The sequence below is a fragment of the Athene cunicularia genome (assembly GCF_003259725.1).
Source record: "Athene cunicularia isolate RWA chromosome 1 unlocalized genomic scaffold, athCun1 chr1_part2, whole genome shotgun sequence".
Classification (NCBI taxonomy): Eukaryota; Metazoa; Chordata; class Aves; order Strigiformes; family Strigidae; genus Athene; species Athene cunicularia.
The window spans coordinates 75,264,529-75,291,622 of record NW_020799092.1 but is presented as its reverse complement, the minus strand read 5'-3'; the positions used below and the strand labels follow the sequence as shown (position 1 = coordinate 75,291,622).

General features: G+C 43.2%; 1 protein-coding gene across 1 annotated transcript in view; it reads right to left on the bottom strand.

Moving 5' to 3' along the window:
* FAM107B (family with sequence similarity 107 member B) overlaps nucleotides 1-27,094 on the bottom strand; it is a 134,501-nt gene that overhangs the window by 62,571 nt on the left and 44,836 nt on the right. The window lies entirely within an intron of this gene.

Genomic DNA, 27,094 nt, shown 5'->3' with positions numbered 1-27,094 from the left:
AGGGCCCAGGCCCCGGCAAGGACAACCCGCGTGGGGTGCCCGCGGGCGGTTCGCTAACGCCTGCCGAGGCCGTAGAATGGCCCCACTCGCCTGCGAGAGCCACCCCTTCTCTTCATGGAGGGGGAATCTCCCAGCCGTCTGGTCGTTCAACTTTCCCCGCGTGGTTTCTTCTCCCTTTCCGTGGCCCGGAGCCCTGCCCGCTGTGGGTATTTCCACAGGGCGGTCTGCAGGAAAGGTTCCCACTCTGTGAGCGGACTCATCCCAGTAAGAGGCCAAGAAATCATGGCCAGCCAGTCAAAAGGTGCCGTGGCGTGCCCCGAAATCCGTTTCATAGCGAGGGCTACGTGATGGGGACATCACCGAGAGCCTGGGACACGATACAGCATGCACAGACTTTGGGAATGAACCCCCCAAAACAAAGATCTTTGGGGATGAAATGTGGATTTATGCATTGATGTAGATACTTGGATTGAATCGATATCTTTTGTATACTTATCACTAGGATTATTTTGAGCTTCTTCAGAGCGGATAACTTGAATCACAGCGAAGTGAGAGCAGCTTGAGCCATCCCAGGGCTGGAAAACTTCAGACTGATTTGAGGAGCTCAGTAACTTGAGGAGCTGAGCATTCAACATCGCTTGGGGCTGCAGAGACAGCCCCAGCCCCCAAGCACCCCAACGCCAAGAAGTCCCCACAGGGAGGATATTGGGTGCTCAGTAGATGGTGCTATTTCCACCAAATCTGTCCTAAATAATCCCTTGCCCCCACATGGTAAAGAGCATGACTGGTAGAGAGAAATGTGTTTTCTGTGGGGTAGAGCTGAAATCCGGGGTACCAGTATGCACTAAAAGATTGCTCCGGTCTTTCTGTGTGGCCGTTCTTTCACTAGGAAAAAAAAGCAGCCTGAGTGAAACCTAACAAATAGATAAAATCCAGAACACAGGTGGCCACTGTCAGTTCTGGTTCCATTTGATTCTCTTGCTGAGCACCAACATATGCAGTCAGAGCTATGCTGTGAACAAGTGAAATGTTATGTAATACTACATGCTTATCAAAATGTCACTTGTGGCTGAAATGCTGGGGTTTCAACCCCAAGCCCCAAATTAAGGTTGACATCTGGATGATTCCCACAGCCCTTCCCAAAGGGGGGTGAGTTTCCCTTTAAGCTTCCCTCCAGGGTGCTCCAGCCTTGCAGACAGAGCCATCAGGTAAAGGAGCCCCAGGTGTGCAGCATTAAGTAAACAAAGGTCAGGTGTCCACTGAGGGATAAAAGCTGGGAACACTGGCAGAAGGGGCAGTGTCTGTGTGCAGAGTTCTGTGTTGGGGAAGGACCTCCTGTCTCTCTGGAACTGGGCTCCAGTCAGGTCTGGCTTTTGTAAATGTGGGCTGTGTAGAGATTCAGTATGTGGCTTCCTTAGTCTTACATGTTTGGCTGGTTGACCTGGTTGTCTCCTATCCCTTCTATGAGAGACTATTTCACTGTTTATTCCACCCACTGTTGGTTGTGTGGTGTCATTGGGGTTGATGTTGATTATGTATAACCTGATTGACTGGTTTGTACCCCCAGTGCTCACCCATGTACTGACCTTTGTGTTAAATACAATTTGGTTATTGGTTCATCTTTATGCTGGCTGTGTCCTTTGTGCTAGGCCTGATAACTGTTAAAACAGCAGTGTGACAAGTTGGACACCCATTTGTGTTGTCAGTGTTCTCAGTGTCAGCCCTGGTTACAGGCTGCCTTAGTCCCCTGGTGCCCTTTCCTTCACGGGAGTGTTGTGAGATATAGTTGTTCTGTATGTGAAGCTCATGGATACTGTATGAGAAAAACCTCATAAAAATTGATTTCTTTCTATTAAATGCAGCACAATGATGTGCCTAGATGAATGAGGGAGTATAGATATTGAATAGTTCCTTGTTCTCTGAGCAACCCTCTATCTGAATCCTGGGAGGGGGAAATGGTGTATGACCAGGGATTTGCAAACAACAAAGAAATAGCACAACCTTCAAGGCCAGATGGAATGCTGGATTTCCCTATCTTGTGCATTCTTGACCTTACAGACCTCTCCATATCGTTTCTGTATGTAAGCATTAACCATTTGTATTCTAAAGTCAGTTTGTAGACTGATAAAGTTTTTATCTCCTGTTGCCTTAAACACTGCACAGGCAGTTGTCCCTGCTCTGAAATGTGACACTTAACATCAGTGTTTCCCAGCCCTTTCTCAGCTCAGACAGCTATTTTGCTGCGATACGAACCATCTTCCCACCACATCCTGCACATCCACACCTTGAGATGGAATGTAACACTTTGCTGAAGCTACCAAAAAGTTCTGGGTATCTTGCCATGGCTTATCAAAGGCGCACAAGCATTTTTCATGGTGATAGCTACTTTGTTCCAGTGTTATATTCAGTTTAAAAGACTGTGGTATCCTTGGCTGTACCAGGTGCAGATTTAGCAAAGTCTCTCCCCACGCACAGTATCTATCAGCTTGCGCTCCATGAAATTACTGTAATGCTGTGCAACCCCTAAGCTACCATGGCTGTATCTAGACTTGAAAACTATTGCTGTACTTAAGAAAGAGGAGAGTTGAAGTTGAAAGGACTCACCAAGAACATATCTAAGGACCAGCAATGGCTGAGATCTACCTGTTAGCCCTGTGTTAATTCCTCACACAGTGCCTGAGACAGGACCATGGTCAAATGACAGCTCTGAGTCAAGCATCTCACATAATTTCAGGGATAACTTGTGTCATCAGGTAGCCTGATCTTGGTGTGGGAGCTGCTAGGTATCCCAGACCCTTGTCTGGGGAGAGAGTGAGCCAGTCCACCTCAGCTGCAGCCCATAAGCTAGGAGTAGGGACACATGAGGAGTCAGTATTGTCTCCCATCTGTGAGCCACTCAGGTTCCCCTTCTTTCTTTAAGGCACATCATATGTGCCTCCGGCCTCTTGACTGGATGAAAATTACAGTGAGTGGTTCGTGCAATAAAGAAATTTGGCCATAACTGTATTTTACTCATGACAAGCCTTCTTCCTTCAGCACTGTGGGTACTGAAACTCCAGAAGGTGCTTGAGAAAGCCTCAGGGATCTTTCTAGATGAAAGGCACTGTATAAATGTAAGATGTTACCATTTTATTTTAACTGAAAAGCAGTGTATTGGAATAAAAAAACTGAATAAACTGGCTGCACTTTAGAACAACTCTCGGACAGAATGATGCACTGGAAATTTTTAACAAGATAAATCCCCTTTTTATTAACATTATAGCCAAAAGTATATAGTCATTCTATTGTAAAAGTGTCATGGGACACGTAGTATGTAATTTGGCATTTTGGTATCTTATGAATCAAGTATTATGTATTTTAATTGCCTTCTGGTGTTTGTATTTCTTTGCAGTCAAACTGCAGAATTAAAAGCAAAATCATCCTTTCATTACTTGAGTTGTCCTCTTTGTGGGGTAGGGAATTGCATTTTATTCCATGCCTGCACCATACCTGGCCTTTGAGCGTTACCATAATATAACCATAAATAATAGCAATAACAATTTTACTGTGGCAGAAAGAAAGTGTAGTACAGAGTCATCTGCTGTGGGATTCCCCTCGCTTGATTTTAGCTGTCTGAAAGCAGACGTCTCATCTAAGTAGGTCATGTAGACTGGGGGAGAGGTTGGTACCTCCAGAGGGAGATTCATGCCTCCTGCCTTAGGTGCCTGTATTAGAATTAGATTAATTGCTACTGGAAGTGGTTCTGCTGGTTATACAAGGCAGGGGCCTTACAAGCGTCAGCTGGATGCCTCCTTCAGAAATCTTTTTTAGCTGTGTGTAATTCCTTTACCCAAAGTGGCAAAATGCCTCCCCATTACCTGCTCCCATGTGTAAATGAGAGATGAGCACTGCCTGTTTACCTATGTTTTTATTCCACATAACATGGAGAAGCACAGACTTACATCATAGGAGAATGTGGTTTTCTTTATTCCAATCTAGCCACTTCAAATGTGTTTTTTCCTAGATTTTTAATTTAATCAAAGTAAATCAACTGGAATGCAGGTTGCTGTGAAAGTTTTTCCATACCATAATTCTGCAGAAACATCAGTTAAGTATCTGAAGAAACATCTGGTATGCACATAGATGTATAAATATATATAGGAGCTGAACAATATGACTTTTGAGTTTGCAGGGTTTTCTTTACACAAAGCCAGGGGCATAAAAGGGATTTCCTCCAAGTTTTCCTGTGTATTAATAATGAAGATCAGGATGCCACTTTTGTTTCCTCCGTTCTGAGCATACAGTGAAAGGAAATGGTTCTGGATCGAATCACAAAGAGCAGTGGAAAAAAACAGGCTACACTCCATGCTGGCACTCAGAAGTTTAATTATCCAGCATGCTGCATCTATATGGAAGAAGGAGACAGATAAATCCCATATGTTAATAGTCGGCCCCCTGTGGCTGACCTTTGGCTCAAATATTCCATATTGTGATTAATGTTGCACAGTTGGATCCAAAACATTCTCATTCCCCAGGCTGCAGAAAAAAAGGGGGATTTAATTTACCTTCCAACAGCAGAATTTCATTTGATCACTCTTTTGGAGACTGATTTTATCCCTGCCTGTAGGCTGGTCTCTGAAGAACTGTTCTGTGATTCCTCAGCTAGGACTCTTAAGACCCAGTTTCTTGTACAGCCTCCACTACTGGCTTGCTGGGCAACCTGAAATAATTATGCCTCAGTTTCTGCTCTAGTAGAACAGCAAAAATAACTGTGGATTCCTTGCTGACAGTTCAAAATTTGCAGATAGAAGATACAAAATCATCAGACAAAATTAGGCATCAGAAGATGAGGTCAGAAAATCATAGCTGTGCTCGGATCATGGCTTTCTGGCCACCTTCTACCCTTATCTTGCAGTTTTTATATGCCATAGATTGTGTTTCCCTTCTGATGTCGTTGTAGTAATCTTACATCTTTATAATAATATAAACTGTACCACTGGCCCTGGCATAGAGAAGCAGGCCTCAAGATTTCTGAATCTATGTGTCAGTTTGATCCTGAAGGACGCAGGATCTGTAGGCATGATACGCATCCCATATATTACAAATACACAGTGCATAGCACTCCATGGCACTTTTCTGGGGAAATCAGATTCTCAAGCATATGGTATTAAGTGGGCTCAACGTTGTAATGCAGAATGTTTTAACAGACTCAACATGTCACTGGCATCTGCTATAGGATTAAAGCCTTGAGGTGCTACAATTAATAATACCAGAGTTCCTCCCCATTTGACTTCTCTAGAGTCAGGTCTGACACTGAAAGCCTCATCCATAGCTAATTAAAGCTGTTAATAAAATTGCCACAGCCCTCAAGCGAGTTTAGACTGAGCCCTCATTTCTGCCTTCCTCCTAGATGAGATGGAGCAGCAAAGCCTGATGAAGGCTGGGAAACTGCTCCTGTGGAGATCACAAGGCATTTTGCTTGGACTGGGTCTCCATAAAGAAATGCCCAGCTGCCTTCCCAGGGATGACACAGAAAAGTCTATAAAAATACAGCTGTAATGGCTGGAGACACAGAAAAACGTGAGACAAGGCCTCTGAGGAGGTCTGTCCCTACCTCCAGCCAGGACACATCTGGACTATTGCACAGGCTGGGCAAATTTTTCCATTTCCAAGCTGTTTTATTTACCAAAGATGACAGGCTGTTACCAGGCTGTACTCAGGGTGGCCTTATGGCAATTGGAGCAGACAATCTCATATCGTTTCCCACTAAAGCAAATAATAAAGTGCTCTTTCCCCCATGAAAGGAAAGACAGACAGATATTCTTTGTGCTCTGAAGCATAAAGTACATGCAAATTGCAAGCGGCAAGTAGCTTTTTTCTGTCTTTCATGTAGTAAGATTACACTCCAAAGACTTTCCATGGGCGACACACATGCCTGCAGAGGAATGTGTACATGGATTGAGACTCTACAGCATCTTCCATCACAGGATCTCAAAGTGCTGTTAAAACCTAACAACTGTAAGAAATCAATAACCACATAATTTCCAGCATGTCTATCACCAGAATTTATAAGCATGTCTAAATTGAGATGAAAATCTACAGATTTTCATCTTCCAACAACTGCCAGTCCTAGTTGAAGTTAACATGAGCCTTAGAGATTGACCACAACTGAAAATAAAGTGGAAAAAAATGCCAAACAAATGCATCATACCTGTTGACATCTGACATCTAAAGCAGAAAGTTTAACCTCTAGGTGTTGAGTTCCTTATATTTCTGTGTGGGATTTCCTATGCAGAAAGCCATGAACATGGGTCATGCTGTGCAGAGCAGCAAGTTTTGTGCAAGCTCAAAATCTCAGCCCTTCTGTGTAAGCTCTGCAAAATCAGTGGGTTCATGCGCAGCATGCCCAAATAGCTTTGAGTGTGTCCAAGTCCCCTTGCATGGGCAGATTAGCTCTGCTTATCATACTACAACAGTTGATGAGCACCTAGAAATCCTGCACGTTAGCCAAGCTGCTCTGGTTTTCTGTAAATTCCTAGAAAAACAGAAAAAGCCACAGGATGGCAAATGACTTACAGAAGTGGTAGAATTGACAGAGACAGCCAAGTCAACACACTGGTCTAGTAGTAATTCTGGGAACAGGAGTCAGACTCCTAGTTCTCACTATCCCAGTAACAAGTGGGTTGCACACTGGAGTGTGTCTCCACTCCAGAACTGGTTCAGGTCTGTGATCTGCATGTGACATCTCTGGCTGGCTCAAGCACGTCTTAGGCACCGTGAAATTCTGCCTGCATTATCTCTGGCCCTGCATGCTACTAGGACTTCTGGGGTCATTCTTCCCCTCTGGGGAAGTTGTGCTAAATTGAGTTCAAAGTCTCTCTGATTCTTTCTCAGTGAGTCATTCGTCATGAGAGTGTTTGTCTTGGTCTTCTAGACATGGAGTAAAGTGTGGGAAGAAACTGAAGAGACAAAGTAAATCAGTTATTATCCCAGGGGAAAGCAGTGCCATAGCCTGCACTGCCAACCATGGCTTCAAAGCTGGGTGGCAGCGTATTGTGTATGATCAAGAAAGAAAATATGGGGAACACTGTATCAGTCTTCAACACTGAGTAGTGAATGCACAGTGTGAGCACAATAGATCCATTTCAGTATAATCACCTTATGATCTCAGCTGAGTCTCTAGTCACCAGTTCTAATACAAATAATAACAAAGAGTAATGACAACACCACAAGCAATTAACAGAGAGAGATTTTCAACTTCTTCCTGGTTTCCCACTTGAAATAAATCATTATTCTGTCCCTAACTCTTCATTTTTATTGTATACCCCCTGTGGTTTAGTAACCAGCTGGCATTCCTTATAAAGAAATCAGCAGGTTGATTGAGGCTGTGGCTACCCTGAAGTCCTCTGAGGCTTTCTTATTGACTGACCATGTCTTAGATAAGGTTGCTGGTAAATTATAGCTCTGCTTAAGAGCATCTGCCTCAGGGCTGCTTTCCCCTCATTATAAAACCTGATCTAATCCTGCACGTCTCTTCAATTATTGGTGAGTACAAATCAAGAAGCGGCTTCCCCAGTGAATATGAAATGAGATAAACTATTCCTAAGTAGGGTAAACATGAATACTCAAGAGTGAAGCTAAGCATTTCCAGGCCAGTCTCCTGATTTCCATGTGGTTTCCCATGGAATAACATCAGCCCTCCTGTTAATGTTGGTTGCTAATTCAACACAAAAATTAGTTAAAAACTGCATGTCCATACACCTATCAGTAGAACTACATGTAAGTATTTTTGCCTGCAAGGACCACATGTGTGACAATTCAGGTGACAACCCTAGGAAAGTTACCAGAAAAGTCACTTGCTTCAGACTCCCCAGTCTGCTACAGAAAGCCTTGGGAGATGCTTCACCTCCACACCAAGATATAGGAAAGACATTTAATTTATGAGATCAATGAATGTCAGAGAGCAAATGGAAGACGAACAAGCTTATCTTAACATTTTTGCACACTAGGCAGATAAATTATGTCCTGGATTGCCGGATGAGTTCAGTACATCAGTGCTGATGGAGATGAGTTAGTCTAGTTTATGGTTCCGTGTGAGCAAAAATATCTCACACTGTGGAAGCATCCTACCATACTGAATAAAGGGTGAATAAAGGAGCCTGTTAGTGCTCCTCTTGGGTCAGTACCTGCTGCAACTTCCAACAGTTGAGACAACTGCCATCACTTTCTGTGGCCTTCCACACACATCATAGCACCATTGTCCAGCTTTGCAGGTCCTGCCTGAGCTCTGGCCTTTCTTGAACCTCACCTTTTGTGAGCACCCTTTCACCGGAGGAAGCATTGAGTAGTGTATTGTCTTTACACAAATCTAAAAAGTATGTTTGAGCACTAGTAAATACATGACTTTAACAGCTTTTTATTTTCATCTGGATAAATAGGAAGAAACAGAAGGATTTCTTTCATTTGGGGGTAAATGTTCATCTAGTAACTATATTAATGGAACCTGTGAACCCAAGCCAAGGTTATATGGCAATATGATTCAGTGTAACATTAATGATTTATTCTAATTGTGCATTAAAAAAAACAGATTATGTTTATTCCACAGCATTTCTGTCTGTCTAAGGGAAGTTTGCTACTCACCCAACTCCAAATACAGAGTGAATTTTGCCATCTCTGGTGGGGAATGAACAAGCTGTCTCATTGCTGCAATCATCTATGTGCTGTTCATTAGATCATTAATTTGTGCCAAGGAGGGCAAGATAGATTGGGATGCCAGATGATAGAAGGAGGAGCACTCATCTGAGGATATGGTGGGACCACCCACAGATTATCCTTCCTCAGCCTCAGCCTGCATTGCCAGCCCAAGGAAGCACTCTCTGTCCTGTGGACAAGGTCTCATAGGACCCTCTTGGAAACCTCTTTTCTTGCACTTCCTCCTGATCACTCATAGTATAAAGACATAAAAGGGCTGTGAGAGAGGCTGCAGTGTTCAGATTATAAATCTTTCTAGACCCATCTCTGGCACTGAACAAAAGTAGATACCCAGGGAAAATTAGAAGAAAAGGGCAAACATACATGATACCCCAATCACAGCCTCCAGCCACCTGCAGCTTCCTGAGCTGGATGTAGATTTCTACTAATTTCTACAAATAGATGTAGATTTCCATAAATAATAGATCTTTTTTTCCTGAACCTGTCCAGCCTCCCCTTAAACTCATGTAAGATTTTGGCAGTATCTTTTGGCAAGAAATTGCAGTGCTCAGTAATCTTCTCACAGGAGAGGAGACTGTGCTACCACTGGTTAGAAATACGTTTCATAAATGTTGATCGCTATCACTTAGTACAATCTTTCTTATAGGAAACATGATCCTACAATCAATGGAGGCAAAATTCGACAGGTTTCTCTGGTGTTGGATCTCAGCAATATAGTCCAAACCGAGTCCCCTCAAAATCAGCAAGAGATTCTTAATTTTAGTTAGGTCCAGAATTCCTGGATGCCAGAAAAAAATAGCCCAGATTATGACAGCAATTTAACCTCTTCTAAGTAGTCAGTATCCATGAATGCAGTTCTGGCTTTGTAATACTGCTTTGGTTTCTAGCAGGGTTCATCAAAACACAGATTACACTTCAAAAAAAGCTGCAGAGTGTTTTTTAAGGAAAGATGAAAGGATAAATGGTGAGTGGGGCTGCCCCACTACAAACAATTACGGAAACAAATAGGTCCCATAAAAAGCTCTGCTCTCATTTTCATGGCTACAGCGCTCATCTAGCTAAATTGTGTCCTTTTTCATCAAAGGATTTAAATCCGGATGATCTCCATGTAATTCCCTCAAATTTATACCATTTATATTCTGGTTTTGATCAGCTGTTTTCTACTGTGCTATTAACTAAGGCAGAGGCACCCTGTAAATGCCATATACTTCAGCGGACTCCCTTATTTATGTACTTAGAGATAACTTCAGTATTTCCCTGAACTAGATGTGCCACCGTGACCCATATAGGCAATATGTATTCCATTTGCATTCTTTTGTAATGCAAGTCAGTTGTAGAGTTACATACAAATAGATCTCAGGGGGCCCTGGCCTCCCAGCTGTATTAAATAAATCCCCTTAGCACAAAAGAGGAAGAAAAGGAAACAAAAAGCTTCCTGCTAGCTTTTCCTGGAAGCACAGAAGAGAAATAATTCACTTCAGTGCCTTGTGGAAATAAAGGGTAGCTGGAAAACATCAGAAATGAACCTTTACAAAAACACAGTCCTAGAAGTGAAATAGTAACATCTTGCCTGAGGAGTTTTCCCAGTACTTTTGCTCACCTTCACGGCCCTGCAGAAAGCACTTCATCTTTACTCAGACTAAATGTCCTTGTCCTGTGGAAATCATAAGGGGAAAGTACACCGCTTGGATGGACAGAGTTACAGGGTGGGTTTTTGGCAGTAATTTATATAAACTCCTCTGCCCTCTTTTACTGAGTTGCAAATTTATGTCTATATTGGTACAGATAAAATACTCAAGCTGGCTCTGTTCTGATAAAAGGAGCTTTTTAGACATAATTTCTGTTTTTCTTGCAAAATATTTAAATGAAAACTTGAAAACAATTTTGTTCCAGTTTAAAATCAATTTTTTTTCATGGTTTGTTTATGTATTAACCAAAAGCTACATGCCTTTCTAAAACTTTTGACAAATATTTCCTTTTAGTCTAAAAAAACATTTCTGGAAAAAACTTCTTTTGGAGATCCCAATTCTTCTAGAAAAGCTGATGTTAAGACTTGACATCCTGAGCAGAGCCTGTAATGTGGGTGATTCTCAGTTTGTTCTTCATTGTGGGTATTTCTGGGGCTCTCCTGTGCATCAAGCCCTAGAAATAGGGCATATCCATTGCCTTTAACACCAAGTCCTCCCCTGGGTGTATCTCACTGTCTGTATTCCCTGGATTTAATGGCAGTGGAGGTATATTTCATTCATCTCTTAAGATGAGTGGGTTTTTTACATAGGTCCCTTCCCAGAAAGAGACAGAATGGAAAATCGATGGAGGTTTTTTTCTGTGTATGTGTTACAGGATGGATTCTGGAGAGGGAAGCTCAATAGTGTTTAGCCATGGCCCTTTGGTTTTGTCCACTGATTTAATTTTCCTGGTCTCACATCATCCAGAGTTGAGACACACATTTTGTTAGTAATTAAGGGAATGGAAGAAGGCTGGCAAAAGTTTGGCCCATGGCAAATTTCATTTCACAGACTGTTGACATCAAGGGATCAGAGAGAGCAAGCTGAAGCTTACCATGTGTCACCAGCTCTCCCAGGACCTGACATGTCTTGCATCCAAACATGATCTTACCAGTCTGAGCACCAAATCTCAAGCCCTGTTTGCATATGACAACATATGCCAGATGAGTTTTCTTTTGCAAAATCCAAAGTGGGAGTGACTGGGACATAATCAAAAGTCCCTGACTGGGAAGCATTAGATAAATGGTTCTGGTTTCAATCCATCTCCTTTGTTAATCTTATTATTCAATGACTGCTTAGATCCATGCCATGCTCATTTAAACTAAATACATAACCCAATTAAAACAATCCTGAGCTATTTAAATCTACAGAAGCAGACTAAATTTTGGTGCTTCTGACGTTTTAGATTGTTCAGACCTCCAGACCAAGAATATCTATATCATCAGTTTATCCTCTCTCATCTCAACCGTCATTAGGAAATTGTACGTATGGGTTGGGAGGTTGTCATATTTCATATATGATGCAATAGTTCCAGACAATTTCCTTAATAAACCAGCACCTAAAGAAATTACTGGTTACTGCAATCCCCTGCTACGGCTCTATGTCCGACTACAGGATACAGGGCTTGGGTCTGCAAATCCACTTGGGTTCCTGGGATCATGGGAATGTGCTGAACTGATGGCAAGAAAGGACAGAGGAAAAGGGTGGAGTTGGAAGTATTTGGTCCATCAGCACAACAGCTTTCCTAGCAGAGCTGGAGCCTTACCAAAGGCCTGATGGCTCTCTTCTGCTGTAGGAAATAATCTGGTAACTGGAGAGTTCACGGTGGAAGGAAACAAGGAGAAGGGGGTAGTTAGACTGAAACAATTAAATGCTTTTCTCATCAACTATACTTAAACCCAGCTGCAAGTTGATCTGTTTTCTAGGAACAGGCAACCAAGGTTTTTCCAGGGGATTTTCTCAAGGTTGCGATTAAAAACAAGGAATGCTCAAGAAATTAAAGTGAGAACATAACTAAAACAAGGGCAAGAAACTCATGGCATAGAGCTCAGCAAATAACTCCAAGCATATAATTTCTTCCATGGATTTTGTACCATTTTAGTTCACAAACTGTTTGTGAACAGACTGCAAGATTAAAACAGGCAAACAAATGAGAAAACATTTATTCATTGTTGGAATAATTGATATACAATATGTTACCAGTTAGAGATAATTCTTGGTCTCCAAATCGTATCAGCCAGGATTGTGTGACTGTCATAATTTGCACAGTATAACTTTGTCACATGAGTCAGATGGCTCTGCAGGACTTAAAATCAGCACAATTCATGTCAGCAGTGAACAGAAAGCTTTGATGTATCAAAGACAGTGGAGGACCTAGTGGGGCTGGAGAAGGTACAGAGCAAGGCAACTGAAGTCAAGGGGGTGGAACAGCTGCCTTACAAGGAGAGATGGGAAGGCTGGGACTCTTCAGTTTGGAGAAAAGGTAACTGAGAATGGATATGACTGAGGTCTACCAGCTCACAAAGATGGTAGGTCAGGTCAAAGGACAAAGTTATCCACTCATCCCTTAATACTATAACCGGTACAGCACCACAAGAGAACCAACTGCTTCTTGAGGGAATCCACTGAGCTGATGCACTGCTGCCAAGGGTGCTCTGCCAGGGAACACGACAGCACCAGGGAAGGTAAGCAAGCGCCCCAGATAAAACAGTGGTTATGTCTGAGAAAGACTTGCAAATGGACCACTGATCTGAGCTTTCAGGCATTTCTTATGTCCTTAATCCATTTGGTGTAGGGTGCCCTTCACACAGGATAACTAACCTGGAAACAAAATGTGTCCCAGTTGTACCAATTTCCACAGGTGTGGAAGAATATGCAAGTGACACCACCATATTTGCCCACCTTGAATTTGCTTTGATCACTTCAGGTCAGATCCCACATCCCTGCTCCTGTTCTTGGACTAGTACATGGATTTCTTGCTAGTCATGCAGGAGCTGGGCTTCCCAGTGTCAGAAATGCTATGAATTAAAAGTGGTAGAATGAGTACAATGCTACTACTTTCATGAACAGAATGAAAGAAACTCAAAAAAACCCCAGTAAATCTGATTTAATTGCTGTATGCACAAAGGGTCAGCTGTAGGACGTTCTTGTGCCCATCTCTTCAGTCAGTAGCAGATGTCAAGGGCAAGGAGTTCATTAATCAGCATGCAGCCCTCTACACTGTTTTATCTTCTCAGTTTGCTTTCTGGCTTTCCTGCCACAGCTTTAAATTCCTCACAGTACCGATGAAGGTACTTCTCTTTCTCACCCACGCCTTCTCCTTTCTCTCTTTGTGCCCTTTCACACTCTGAATATGCATTTGAACCTCGCAGACGTGGATCCCTGCTCTGTGACAGGGCCTTGACTTTTTTTCTTCCTTTTTAAATTTTTTCTTCTTTTGCACCTGCAAATGTCTGTGGGCGTGACTTTCTGTCATCAGTTATACGGGAGTATAATTTGTGCCTCTCAGAGGGCTTAGCAGACCTGCAGGCGGTGCTTCATGTGTGCCCAGTTCTGGAAAACAAAACGTACCTGCAATTATGTATCTGTGGGTGCAAATTATAAGGATCATGCTTAGTGAAGACTGGGAATTTTCCAGTGAGGTGGCTTTTTGCTGGGAAACAAAGAAACAAAACTGATCTACCTGAGCTGAAGGTTTTCTGTGGGAATGTTCACACCAGTTTGAACAATTTTCCTATTTCTGGGAAAACCCATACAACACGGTAATCAGTTTGTCCCACCTCAGAACAGGAAGAACTCAGAATTTAGAGCATTTACTTAAGATGAGGGTGCCAACATCAAATCTTGCTTTGCCTAATTCAAAACAAGTAACTGATTCTGAGGTCTCACATCTCCAGTGCATGCCCTGCGTGCGTGGCTGCCAATGATTCCTTCTCAGTGTCTTTGATTGAAGTTGTCTTATCTAAAATATTGAGTCAGCTGTAGGAAATCTGGCTGACTGCTTCAGCACTCACAGGACTTACTAAGTTAAGACCGAGGGTCACAGCTGGGTCTTCATTTAGATAGGACGAAGCCCTGGATGGTGCACACCCTAAACTTTCTGACAAGACAGAAATGAGTTGAGGTTCCAGGTGATCATCTCGCTCCAAGCATTGGCTTAGGGCTTTGGATGAGATCACACTGAGCAAAGAAGTTCCCAATAGTCTACAGCTTGTGCAATTGCCTAAAAACATATTATCTTCAGGCAAAGCCTGGAGACTTGACTTCAGACCAAACCCTTTAGACTGAAAATGGTAGAAAACATTTCAGACCCTGAACACATTATGCATCACCCTGTGAATCCTGTCTTCTTGAGGCAAAACAAAAGAAAGCTTTGCTGGTGTTGATTTCTTAAAATGTCTGTTAATAACTACAAATAACCTTGAAATTCAGATAGGGTTAGTCCAGATTGGTCTAGTTACTCCACGAGTATGCTGTGGCCATATCTGCCTCCTTTTTTTCCAGTAAGAGGATACACACATGCATTTTTCTCCATATGAGAAAACAGTGCACGTATTTTACAACCTATTTCCCCCTTCTTAGAAGACTGTAATCACATGCAAAGAAACCAGCTGGTCTAGCCCCCAACAGATAGACCTGGCCAGCTGTAGTTGAAAGAAACCTGGTGGCAAAGCCATGTGAAGAGGTGCCTGCGGCTCCTGCTTCCCTTTCCATGCTGCAACACAGCTGAGGTGCAGAGATGAGGCCAGGGCAGGGAATGAGACACGTCTCTCTCAGTGTTTTGCTGATGCAGGTCCTTCATCATGGATGTCCTCTCTTAGATTCAAAAGTGTTACTTCACAGCCAGGACCAGGTACTAGAGCACCTTCACCTACTGAAGTTGCAGTCTAGTCCTTACCTTTTTGTAAATATGGTAGTGAAAAGCTTTGGTGAGAAGTTTGAAAGGACTTTTTCTGTGGTAAGATCCTCTTAATTCTAAAGAACTAACCTAAGGAACAGGATGAATCTTAACCTGGCCATTGCTGAATCCTCTAAGCTTCACTGACAGATGACATTTCTCCTTCAGCCTTGTTGAAAAAGAACAGCACTATATTGAAGCTCTGTCTCTGCTTCACTGGAACATAATGAGGTAAAATTACAGGGTTTGCTGGCATTTCTCAGCAATTCAACACTGTGATTGTCTGCAAAGCCAGCAAAGTAAGAGAGCTACCAGCCCCTCCTGCAGCGCCTGGCACTGGCTCAGGATCAGCGCAGAAAATCTACTAAGCTTTTCTAAGGGGCGTGCCATCATGATAGCATCTGGCATACTAACACAATCAGAAATAGGCCCAAAGGGACCAGGGGCAAACAGGGCAGATGTAGCAGCTGAAAAACGCTGGAGTGGAGCTGCTCTGGCATTGCCATTCCTAAGGGCTGGAAGGGGCGTTAATGGGCCCCATGTGCTACAGGAATGCAAACCTCTGCGTGGGCCGGGAGATTTATGCTCTTGACATCGGAGGGACTTCCTGACTAAGAACTAATTGCTTTGGACTGTGAGTGTCTCTGCTCTGAATTACTGTAACTGTATTGAACAGTAAACCTAAGGGAGCAACAAAGCCAAAAACGGATGGCCGCCCTGTGTAAGATGCCACTGGTTTAACCTCACGTTTCTGAAGATGTGGAGCATGCAGTGTTTTTGTTTAATGAAGTTCATATTTAGTTGTCATTTAAGAGTCATAAAAAGATGAGACTGGTCTCATTATGGTTGTTTTCTGGTTTATGTCTTCAACAAGGGCCAACAGTGAAGGTATGTGAAAGAATGTAGGAGCAGAGCAAAGTGGTAGTGCTTTCCCAGTCCTCAACAAGCTATGGCACGTTCCGAGCCACAGATGGTGTCTTTGTATTTTAGTAACTTTCAGTCATTTCAGTGATTTTTATGAATTTGTCCATTAACAAACTCACGTAAACTGCTGGCAGCCCAGACATCCCACAGCTCCACTGAACGTTACATGAAGAACCGTCTCCTTTCACTTGTCTTGTACCTGTTGTTTGCCAATCACTACACTTCCTACTTGGTATTTAGGTGATTCTCTTCTATTAATTGTGGGTTGTAGTGTAGTTTAATTGACAAAATTATATACTTGAGACCGAAAGAATTATATGCTTGAGACCAGACTCAGAGATCCAACTGTTCCATTTTTTGTTCATCTCTGACTGCTGACCATCAAACCTGAAGTTGAGGCCCCTGTGGGAAAAGAATCAATGTGTTTGAAGGATCTGGTTGAGATGAGGTCACCTGGAGACGAGGACATTCTGTCATAAGCTCAATGATCCAATAACTTTGCTTTTACCTGTGTAAGCCGTTGAGGCACTCAGCAAAGGATTGGATGCTCAAACAGCAGGAGGAAACATGAAAGCAGGTAGAGGGACATACTGCAAAGAGAGGAAAACAGCTCTGTGAGAGGGAAAAGGAGTGGCTATGAAAAGATCTGGAGAAGCCACACGCAAAGAGGTTCAGTGATAGATGGAGATGTCGATGGGATGGAGGGAGGAAAAAAACCCATAAGATTTTGTTTGATCTAAGCCCAGTTTGCAATAGTTTGATTTAAATGTATACACAGAATTAAGAAAATCACAGACCATAAGAATGCCAAAAACTGGGGAAAACAAGGTGCCTTTTGAAGGGACCCCACATGGGTTACAGAATCTTACTTCTGCAGCCCCTTATTAATGCAGAACTGTCAGGTTCCACCACAAACCTTGAATACTTCTAATTCATTCCTGTGGTTCCCTGAGCATCCAAATGAGACAGAAATTTAGTCAGTTAACTTATTTAGGAAGGCCTTCTCCTCTTTCCTGTACTGCTCACATTGCAGTATATTGCTGGCATTGTTTAAAGCATTACTGGCAAATAATATGGCTTTGTGCATTATAAATAGAAATCAGGCAGCAAATGAAATTAGATGTGGACTGAAAGGCACAAATTCCTGAGCAGAACAGTCTGTGTGTCTGACAGGAAATAGAAAAACTTTGTTAAGTTTGCCCACGACCAGCCTAATTTGATCTTGGATTTTGATGTTTTTTTTAAATGTGGTATTACATGTCTACAAAATGTAACAGCTTCTTGAAACCAAACCCAAAATCTCTAATATAAGATCTCTTGAGGGTATCCCAGATTATTTAAAACTACATTAATTAGAATTCTGTTTTTTCCCATGTTCCTGTTCAACAGATAACAGTAAACAGCAGGTTAAAAATATACAACATTAGGGTTGTACAGGCAAAAACTAACAGCAGACATCTGTGAAGCACGGGTCAGCAACAAACCCCCGGTTTGGTTATAAATGCCCTTCATCCATAAGAAAGGTTGTGGTGACACTCCGATTCCCTAAACTATGTAAAACATCAACTATGCTGCAATGCAAGATGCCCTGCAGTGAGCTGGTGGGGAACTGTACCCATCTTTCAGGATCTTCACTTACTGTCAGGTTCTGTACTGCGTGGGCATCTTTCACATAAAATATGAAGCAGATGTAAAAGTCCTCACTAAACTTCTTAGCGTCTTCAACTTATTTTTGTATATGTTGATTAATTTTATGGATTTTTTTTTTTTTAGTTTTGCTTCCAGTTGTAACTTTTACAAGAACATTGTGGATGGTTTTAGTGGCAATTAGAGCAAAGAATGTTGAGTTTCCAAGAGTGTCCATCATTTTCTGCTGGGGTAGCAAGGCCTTTTGGGAGATTAAGATTGATTTTTTTCTGCTTCCTGGCTCCTAAAGATAGCATCCAGGCTCTCCTCTAACTGCACTGCAAGTTCGTTTCACAGCTAAGGGCTCTCCATTATCAATGTTCTGTTCATACTCCTCCCTCATTTCATCCTCAGATTGCTTTTTCTTTGGCATTTTAGAGAAGGATTTAGACACCCTGACAGTTTCCTTATAAATGTTCAACATTAGTTGCAAGAATCCAGTCTGGTAACTGCTAACTGAATGTTTCCTCTACAGGCATCTTTGCGGTTTTTGTAAACCCAAATAATCAAAAAATGCTCTGTTAAAATCAGATAATTTTCAATTTTCTATTACAAACTGGAAACATTTTCATTTTTTCAATCAGATTTACATCAGAAATTTCTTGGGAAATATATTTCCTCTGTAAACAAATTTTGCTTTTGGAGAAGCCCAGCTTTTCTCTCTAGTTCAGCTAGAGAGAAAAGCAGGAGGAACTAATGTCGGTTTGCTTTGCTGGGAAAAGCTATTGCAAACTCTGCTAGGGGATGAAGGGCTGCATGTAGCCCCAGAGCACAGGGAGAGGTACATAGGCATCTGAGCTCTTCTTTTAACTTGGCTGGACATGAACCTGCCCTGATCTGAAAGCCAAGTGGCTGAGCATTCCCAGACTCCCTGTGTTTGCAAGCCAAGTGCTCCTATTTTCCCACTTCATGTAGCAAAGGAAGAGGCACTGAACGCAGACATCCAGCACGGGTGCATCACTGAAGCACAGAAACGACAAACCAAGGACTGAATCATGCTTAGAGCTGTGCTGCAGTCAAAGAGGATCCTCTGCAGACCCAGAGACCCCGAGCTTATGATCATGCCCCAGATCAGTGTACGTGATCCTACACGTACGGCAAAGCTCCTGTTCATCTTCATTGTGGAGGATGAGGACATGAATGAGCTGGGACTGAGGAAACAACGCACAAAAGAGCTTTACAAGTATTTTAAATACAACCTCTTGCTTTAAAAATGTAACCATGATCAACAATGGTAATTTATACTGCAGGTTTGTAATAAAAGTATTTCACAATCAGTGTGATATTGCAAATGGGAGTTTAATAATTGCTGATTATTTTAGAAATGTCTTGTAAAAAAGAAATATAAATAAGTGATAATCGAGGGTGAAGGGATTATTGCTGTTGATTTAAAAGCTTGCTGAGGCAGATTTAAAATCCCAAAGCTAGAGCATTTGCTTTAGCAAATAAAAATGCTAAGAAGAACAGAGTGGTGGAGTCCTTGTTTGAACAACTGGCAGGCAAGTAGCAATAAATCACAAAAAAACATTTCCTAAACTTTCCCTTTTAATAAATTAGGTGTTGTTTGTAAAATAGCTTGGGAGAACAGGTTAATGCAGAACTGCTAGCTAGGTAAGGAGCCAAATCCATCGCTGCATTTCAGCCGAGTTGCACCAGGGATGAATTTGGCTCTGTCTCTCTATAAACATGAATCAAGCTGTTTGCATTTTGTCATTACACTATCCCTGACTCAGGAGGATACATTTCCTTGGCAACAACAATTAAGAGCCTGACAAAAACACTACACATTATCTGCATCATTTTTTTCTTCCTTAACAAAAGTTGTATTTTCCCACTCCTGCCACTCCCTAAGCCAGGAAGATTAAGGGCCCATTCAGTTTCCTGCAAAATCAAAGATAAAATTTTGACTGGTTTTGATAGTTACAGCAAAGCTTTCTTCATTCTGTAATTATTTATGGGATTGATAGGCTAAGCCAGGCAGCAGTCCCAGCTCCGTTGGCTCTGGTGCTTGCATTTTGGCTTATAAAACCTCTCTTGTCCGTGGTAAATGCAAAGAGGAGAGGAAGGCGGCTGCACCAGTGATGTGCTGAGAGTCTTCTGGGTTTCCAGGTGTTTGGGAGAGATGACAGCAACTAACGGGGATTTCTGTGGGAAATTCGACAAAAGTAAGAGCTACACAGGTATTTGGGGACCACGTGCATATATTTAACCAGAGGACTCACATCAGGGCTTTCCTGCAATCAAATTTTTGGCCAGATGGATCCTGTCTATGTAAAAGTGACTCCTCTGGCTGTGCAAAACAGCTGGCCCAGGTTTTGGCTCCTGCTCCCATTGATACTCCCTTAAATACAAGATACTCATGTATCTCATAGGCATTGCATGAAGAAATATTACATTTCGTGGATGTCTTTGTCTGACTGAATGTACCATTGGGAAGATGAGGTGACTGCTCTTTCCTTTTACATGAGAGACTGGTCTTTAGATCATCTCCCAGTTTGTGTTCGTACTACAGAGCCTGGATCCTGGCTAGCACTTTAGGAGCAGCTGTAATCTTCACCACCATCCTTCTAACATAACACAGAAAATCAGTATATATTCCTTCATGTTTTTATTCTCTATATTTTGATGAATGTTAACCCTCTCCCAAACTCTTAACAGACTTCTCCTCCTGATCCAATACAAACCAAGACTAAATGTAAGTATACAGCTAATAATTGCAGGAATTTTCATCATCGCTTTTTCCATCTAGATATTACACGTTCGGATGAGAGGAACAGCACGTGCATCAGTTATAACAGATAAGATACTACTTAATGAGCATCAGCAAACCTCTGCTTAGAGCTGTGCAGAACACAGTCCCTGTCTTTAAGGATTTTTTTATGCAAAAAAGCTCAGTCCCATCAAATTTCTCTTTTCAGTGAGTGTTTCAGGGTTTACGTGCCCAGGCTTTAGGGAATCTTTGCATCTGTAATCAGTGCATTTATTCCCTTCTAGTGAGATGAGCTGTTAACAATACAAGCTGACTGTAATGAACGGTCTCTGTTGGAGATAAAACCTGCTTCTGCTCACTTCAGATGGCTGAACCTAACTTGTAGCCTTTTAGCTGTCACTGCAAGGAGCCAGGAGGGCAGGTAACAGTCATCACATCCAGCCACTGCAGTCAGTGGTATAAGAGAACTATATTTCCATTGACGATATCTGAGAAATCCACTGAGATGCCCTGTGAAGTTTTTACCTGACTGATGGTAAGCCAGAAAAATAAAAAAAGAACCAAAAAAGTCTGTTTTCCTCCTTTTTTTGTTTGCTTGTTTGTGTGGCAACATGATAACCCCACTATCAGGATCAGCAGACCTTTTCCGTTAGCAGAACTGAGCACTCATTACCACCACATTGAGAAAGAGCCCAAATCTGCTTTTTGCTGCTTTCCAGCGATAGGCTAGGAGGGATTTTCCACATCTGTTTCCTCCATTCACTTCTCAGTTTGCTGCCGCGGGGCAGGAAACGCGTTGCTCCATGCACCATGCTGACCCTTCCAGAAGTCAGCCTGCAAGCAGGGCTGGAAGTCTTCACGCTTCATCTCATGGAGCTTTGAAAACATGGATTGCTATTAAACCCAACCCAACTTGCTGTGTCAGGGCAGGAGTCTGAGCAGAGAGTGTGTTTTCTTTGGGTGTAGTAAAGACAAAAAGGAAAAGGAAAAAAATCAGAGAAGGGAAGGCAAAAAATGAAACCTGGCCTCACTAGGAGTATTTCAAGAGCTGCGCATGTCAGTGTGAGGAGTCGGCTGTTTCACGGGTATGCCCTGGCTGTCCTATCACACTGCACTACAGATCAGTGCTACCGAGAGTTCCCTTATTGCCCACCTCTGTCTGCTTCATAAATCTTCTCCAGGGTGTCCTCTCTGCAGGAGGAGCCATGTTTGAGTCATTCCTGCTGTGGTCGGGTCCCTAAAGGTCCGTCACCTGGATGGAATGACTCCAACACCTTCCCTGTTGCACCACAAAGAGCCCAGCCCTGAGGCAAGGTCGGCTCCTCTCCGTCCCCTCTCCCTGACCCATGAAGTTCCTCTTCCACATTTATTTGTTTTGGGATGCCACCAGCCAGTGTTAACCCTCAACATGATCTGCCAAGAAACTCACAGTTGCTCCAGTGCTTCCAGTGTCTTTGCCATTGCAAGGATGTCTCTCTTTTTCTAAGGCTTCAAAGCATAGAAAAACATGTTGTTCTTTCCCACCCATCCCCTCCTGACAAAGAATGCTTATGAGCAATGAAAGATAAACACTTGTCATTCAAAACCTCTTTTCTCAGTAACCTCTAGACATCTGGCCCCTGCAAAGCCAGATAAGTTCCCTTCCTGATTTCATCCAGCTCATTTTCACACTTTCCAAAACTTGCAACTTGTATGCTGATGAGCCCTTGAGACTGATTAAAAATAGCCTGTGTTAAGCAAAAACACCAGCCAGGTCTTCACTGTGCAACAGCCTGTTTCAGAATGTCATGCAGCACCTTGTCTAACACTAATTCGGTGGAGGCTGGGGTGTCACTTCAGAGGTCAGCTCTTCAGCTTGGGTCTCCCAGTGTGACTTACGGGGGGCCCTACTGAAAGCTGACTCCCCTCATCAGCAAGGGATAGGACACAAAAGGGGAAAGAGGTTGTAATTTTAAAAGATTTCTAGCTCCTACAGCAGAAAATGAGAAGGCAACGCAGAATTAATTCCATGAAGAACCCAGCGGCTTCCCTTGCAAGGCAGGCAGAGTGCAGAGACCACTGAGATCTTTCTGGCAGTGTTGTGCCCTTCTGCAGATGGCAGGGCGTGCACAGATGCCCACTTCTGGGTAGCAGAGGAGACCGTGCAAGGTAAGCAGGAAAGCAAGAGGTGCAAAAAGTCATAGAGCAAGAACAAGGTGCTCTGAGATAGCATCATGACTCCCTTCAACATTTGTTGCTTCATAAGCAAAAATCAGTACGAGGCTGTGTTATACACACTGCAAAGGATGTTCTTTCATCTTCACCTCCCCCTGACCTTTTAGTCCCTGACATTCTCCTTAATGAGACATGCTCTGAATGCTCAGCAAAGAAGAGTTCAGTGAATCCCCGGCGTCGACAGAACGGCAGGGCTTAGCGTGGGGTGTTCACTATAACTCTAGGATTATATAAAATTAGACTGTCTAGACCACATTCAGAGGGGATGTGGATGGGGTGAGGATTACCAGCTGCGAAATCAGATATTGCAGTGAGAGAGTGGGGAGCTGGGTCAGGGCAGGAAAGGAAGCCAAGTGGAAATGTAAGAAAGCACCAGATAAATTGCCACTGGGACACATTTATTGTAGACCCTCAGCTTCCTTGCATTACCTATGTCCTGTGCTCCTACTGCAACATGTGAGCCTGTTGCAATCTTGTATGTCTTTCTCCTTCCACATCCCTGTTAGCAAGGAAAGTGGCATTGCCTTCCATTAACACAGGGACAGTAAGACATGAATTGGGTGGTAATGTTCAGGTATGCTGAGCTTCACCTCCTGTCTGCCTTCTGTATGTGTCCTGGTGCTTTGGAGACACCAAGCTTAGTCTCTTGAACAAAAAAGCACATGGTCCTCTACGTGTGACTATTCTGTCCTTTTGGGTCATACAGAAGGTCTGTAGCAGACCAAAACCTGAACCCAGATCCCCAGGCTGTTCTAATCCTTGGACCATGGTCCCACCCATGGCCCTTCCCTTCCGATGGCCTGAGATGTTCACCTTTTTGCCAGGTGTAGGAATTTTCCTAAAGAAATTAGTACAGAGTCGTGATCTGTTTGACATGCCACAATGAGAGCTTCTCACATTGAAAACAAAAAACTGTACTATTCTGTTCTTTTTGATGTTCCCTGCAGGCAGCTGGGCCCATCTATCCCTGCACTGGTGCTGAGTAATGGAGAGCACACAGGGGAGATGGCTTCTCCCTCCTCAGCCTGAGGCTTATGGCATAGATAATGGTTTTCCTGAGGCAAACCACAACAGCGCTGAGTTTTTAGCATCCTGAGCTTTAATGCCCCAGGGTTACCCAGGATGACATGACCTCTCCTTCTCTTCTGCCTCCCTGGGGTACTCTCCAGGGACATGGGTGTAGGTGGGCTTTGTGGACACTTTGCATGGGCTCTGCTGGAACATGGTGGCCACAGACCACCCTTGGTGGATCGCTCCTGTTGTTACTCCTTTGCATCGGACCGTGCTTTGCCTGGTGCCGGTGTTTTGGAGCCAGATGGTCCTGCAACTTGTTGCTTCTTGCAGTTGGGCTCTGCCAGCCTGAGCAGACGGATTGGAGGGGCCTCGGCAAGAGCAGGAAACCGTTTTTGATGAAGCGTAGGAGCTATTTTAAACACATCATCAAAGTCTAGCGTGGAGAAGACCCTGCTGCCTCAGTAGCATATTTAGCCAATCTGATGCTGAAATCTGACCATATTTTACAGAGCATAAGATTTACCTCACTCCAGGCAGGGCCAGGCTTGGGAGGCTTCATGCAGTTCTAGCCATTAGCAAGGAGAGCCTTTTCTCCAGCAACCAGTTGAAGGAAAACACATTTTTCACCACATGTGCTGGGAAACCAAACACTTAAGTTCACCTGTTTCTTTATTTACTCCTCCATCAGTGAGGCTGGATGGCCTGCAGGTACCTCTTGTCATTGCTCTTGATCTCTCCCACTCTTTCTCCAGAAGGTTGGGGGAAAAAATGAAAATTTTTGCAGACCTGTTTAACCTGTCTATTCTAATGACTGTGGGCAGCAGCCCTGCATGGAGACATCCTGCCTGCTCTGACCCCAGAGCACCAGGAGCCTTCATCCCTGCCCGGGCTAACTAACTAGTCCTACGCTCAGGGCATGCCTCGGTGCTGAGGAGTGTGGGTGCTTTTATACTGTCTATAGCAGAAAATACAGAAACTCATCTCTCTCTCTGCTCTCCTCAGTCTTTATATTGCTGGTATTACACAGTCTCTGGATCTTTGTAGTTTCCAGCACTACTCTTGCACTCTGTGTAACTTCTCAGTGGTTTTCCCTGTTTCCTCTTGGCCCTAAGAGATGTGCTGCTGCTCTCTGACACCCCGCTTTCTACAGGGTGGATGCAGGAAATATTCTACTAATCTTTTTGGCACTAAGGAGCCACTTTCCAGTCTGAACAAACCCAGGGAGACTTTGGGTTTTATTCTCTCTTCATGACAAGCAGCAGGCGCCATAGGTGTGGGGTGTTAGGGATGTATCCCATTGCACCACAGCTGGCAAAACAAATCTTTCCACAAAGTTTTCACCACCTGCCCAGCTTCTTCCCTGCAGGAAATCCAGCCTCACCCACTCCCAGAGACAATAGCTGGAGCTTTGTTTGCAGCTCCCCTTTCATAACTAAAGCCAGTGCTGACTAGTAAACACAATGCCACCGAACATGCAAAGCAATGCTCAAATCTTGGAAGATAATGAAGTTCTTTTCTACTGAGTTGGGTAAGAGCATCTGCCAAATCCTTGAGCTGCTTGCAAATAGCTCCTTGTTACTGTAATTTCCTTTCCAGCAGGACCCTAAAGCCCCAGCCTGGGACTAAAGCTTTGCTGTGGTAGCAACGGCTTTGCCTTTGAAAGGTGACCAAAGAGACATGGCGAAGATACAGAGCAAAGAGATGGTCCCTGCTGACCGCTGGCAGACCTTGAATCTAGTTCCCTTCTCTCCATGTCAGCGGCTTTACCTAATGCTGTGTGGGTCATGCTCCATACCCGCTCTGCAGACCATACACATGCTCTGCTTCTGCTGGATTCAGTTTAGAGGCTTATTATTTTAAGACTAGAGAGGCGGGGCCAGATCCAGTGTAGGTATAAACCTCACCCATCAGGAAGAGTTTAGCTGCAGAGAGTGTGGTATGCAGATGGAAAAAAGGAACATGAGGATCACTGCACTTGATCTGATCTTAAGTCCAGTTAGCTCAGTATCCAGTCTCCAAGCAAGGCTAGTAGCAGATAAGCATATCTTTCAGCCATGAGGATTATATTTCACTTCCAGAAGTGCTGATAACTTAAAAATCCTTAGATTTGGTCTTTTTATAGGTCTCCTGCCCTAACTGGCCACATGCAAGCCCTGTATCTCCCAATAAAAAGATAGAGACTTAAGACAAGAATTTGAGAAATTTTAACATTATATGAACCTCAATTTACCTCCTCAATATATACTACTTATCATCTTCAGTTAAAAGAACAGAGGCTGTAGGAGGAATAAATAAAAGACTGATATCAGATATTGGTAGGGCTGTAAGGGAGCAAGCAAAGAGCAGATGCTGGGACCTGGCCATCACTGGGTGCAGCTTCTTGCAGACAGACACAAGGAATATGCCCAAAGTCACACTATTCTTAGGAGGACAGGAGCAGGGATGTCCCTCCTTATACAAGCAGACTCAGAGAAGGAAAGTTCACCTGGATCCTTGCACGCAGACTTTCTTGAAGTATGTCATGGCATGCAATATCTTTAATATGAAAATCAATTTTTAAAATTGTTTTTAAGTCTTTTTCTAAGAACTCTGTTATCTTAGAGCTGCTGGAGAATCCAAAGTGAGAGATAGGTACCTGGAGCAAGTCTGTAGTGGCAAAGTATCTGATCTCCCCACTGAGCACAGGGAAAGACCTAGTTCTGGAGAGGAAAAACCTGTGGGGTACAAAAGGCTGGAGAAAACTCCTCGGAGGAGTTTCCAGAAGAGGACTTCTATCTAGCAGGTCTGCCAAAGTTTCAGTGGTACCTAAAGACCATGCTGACAACAGATTGCTGCCCTGGAATTTGCCTTGGGAAATAACTTTCCTAATTAAAGACAAAATTTTTAAATGGTCAGAAGTTCTGCTGGTTCTCTTTCACAGATACTGGTATTTTAACTGAGAGCATTAGATTCTCCACTGAGACATTTTTGATGGCTAGGGATCTGTGGTGGTCCAAAAGGAATTTAAGAAGAAGTGATTTACACTTTCTATAAAAAAAACAGGAGGTGAGGAAAGCTTCCCTGAGCACAGTGAAAGACCTCTGGATTTATATGGAATAAGATAATAACCAGCCTGAAATGCCAAACCCCTTAATGACCATGTTGCCTTTCCAGAGATGGAAAAAAGAAGGACCAGCACCTTTTTTTTTTTTTTTTTTTTGACCTCACATTTCCAGGAATCTCTTTGCTTTGTTTTTCACATAAGGATTAGAGGAGGTAGGGTTAAGATACTGAGATAAAGGTCATCCTTGAGTATATTTAGCCTGACTGGAAGTAGGAAATACCAGAAATCCCTCCAGATTCCCAGCTCCACTTGGCCATTTCAAGACACCCAGATAAATCCCCCAACATCTGCTTGCTTATCAGCCACACCAAAGGGAAACTGCAAGTCATCTGCTTTTTGAAAAGGGA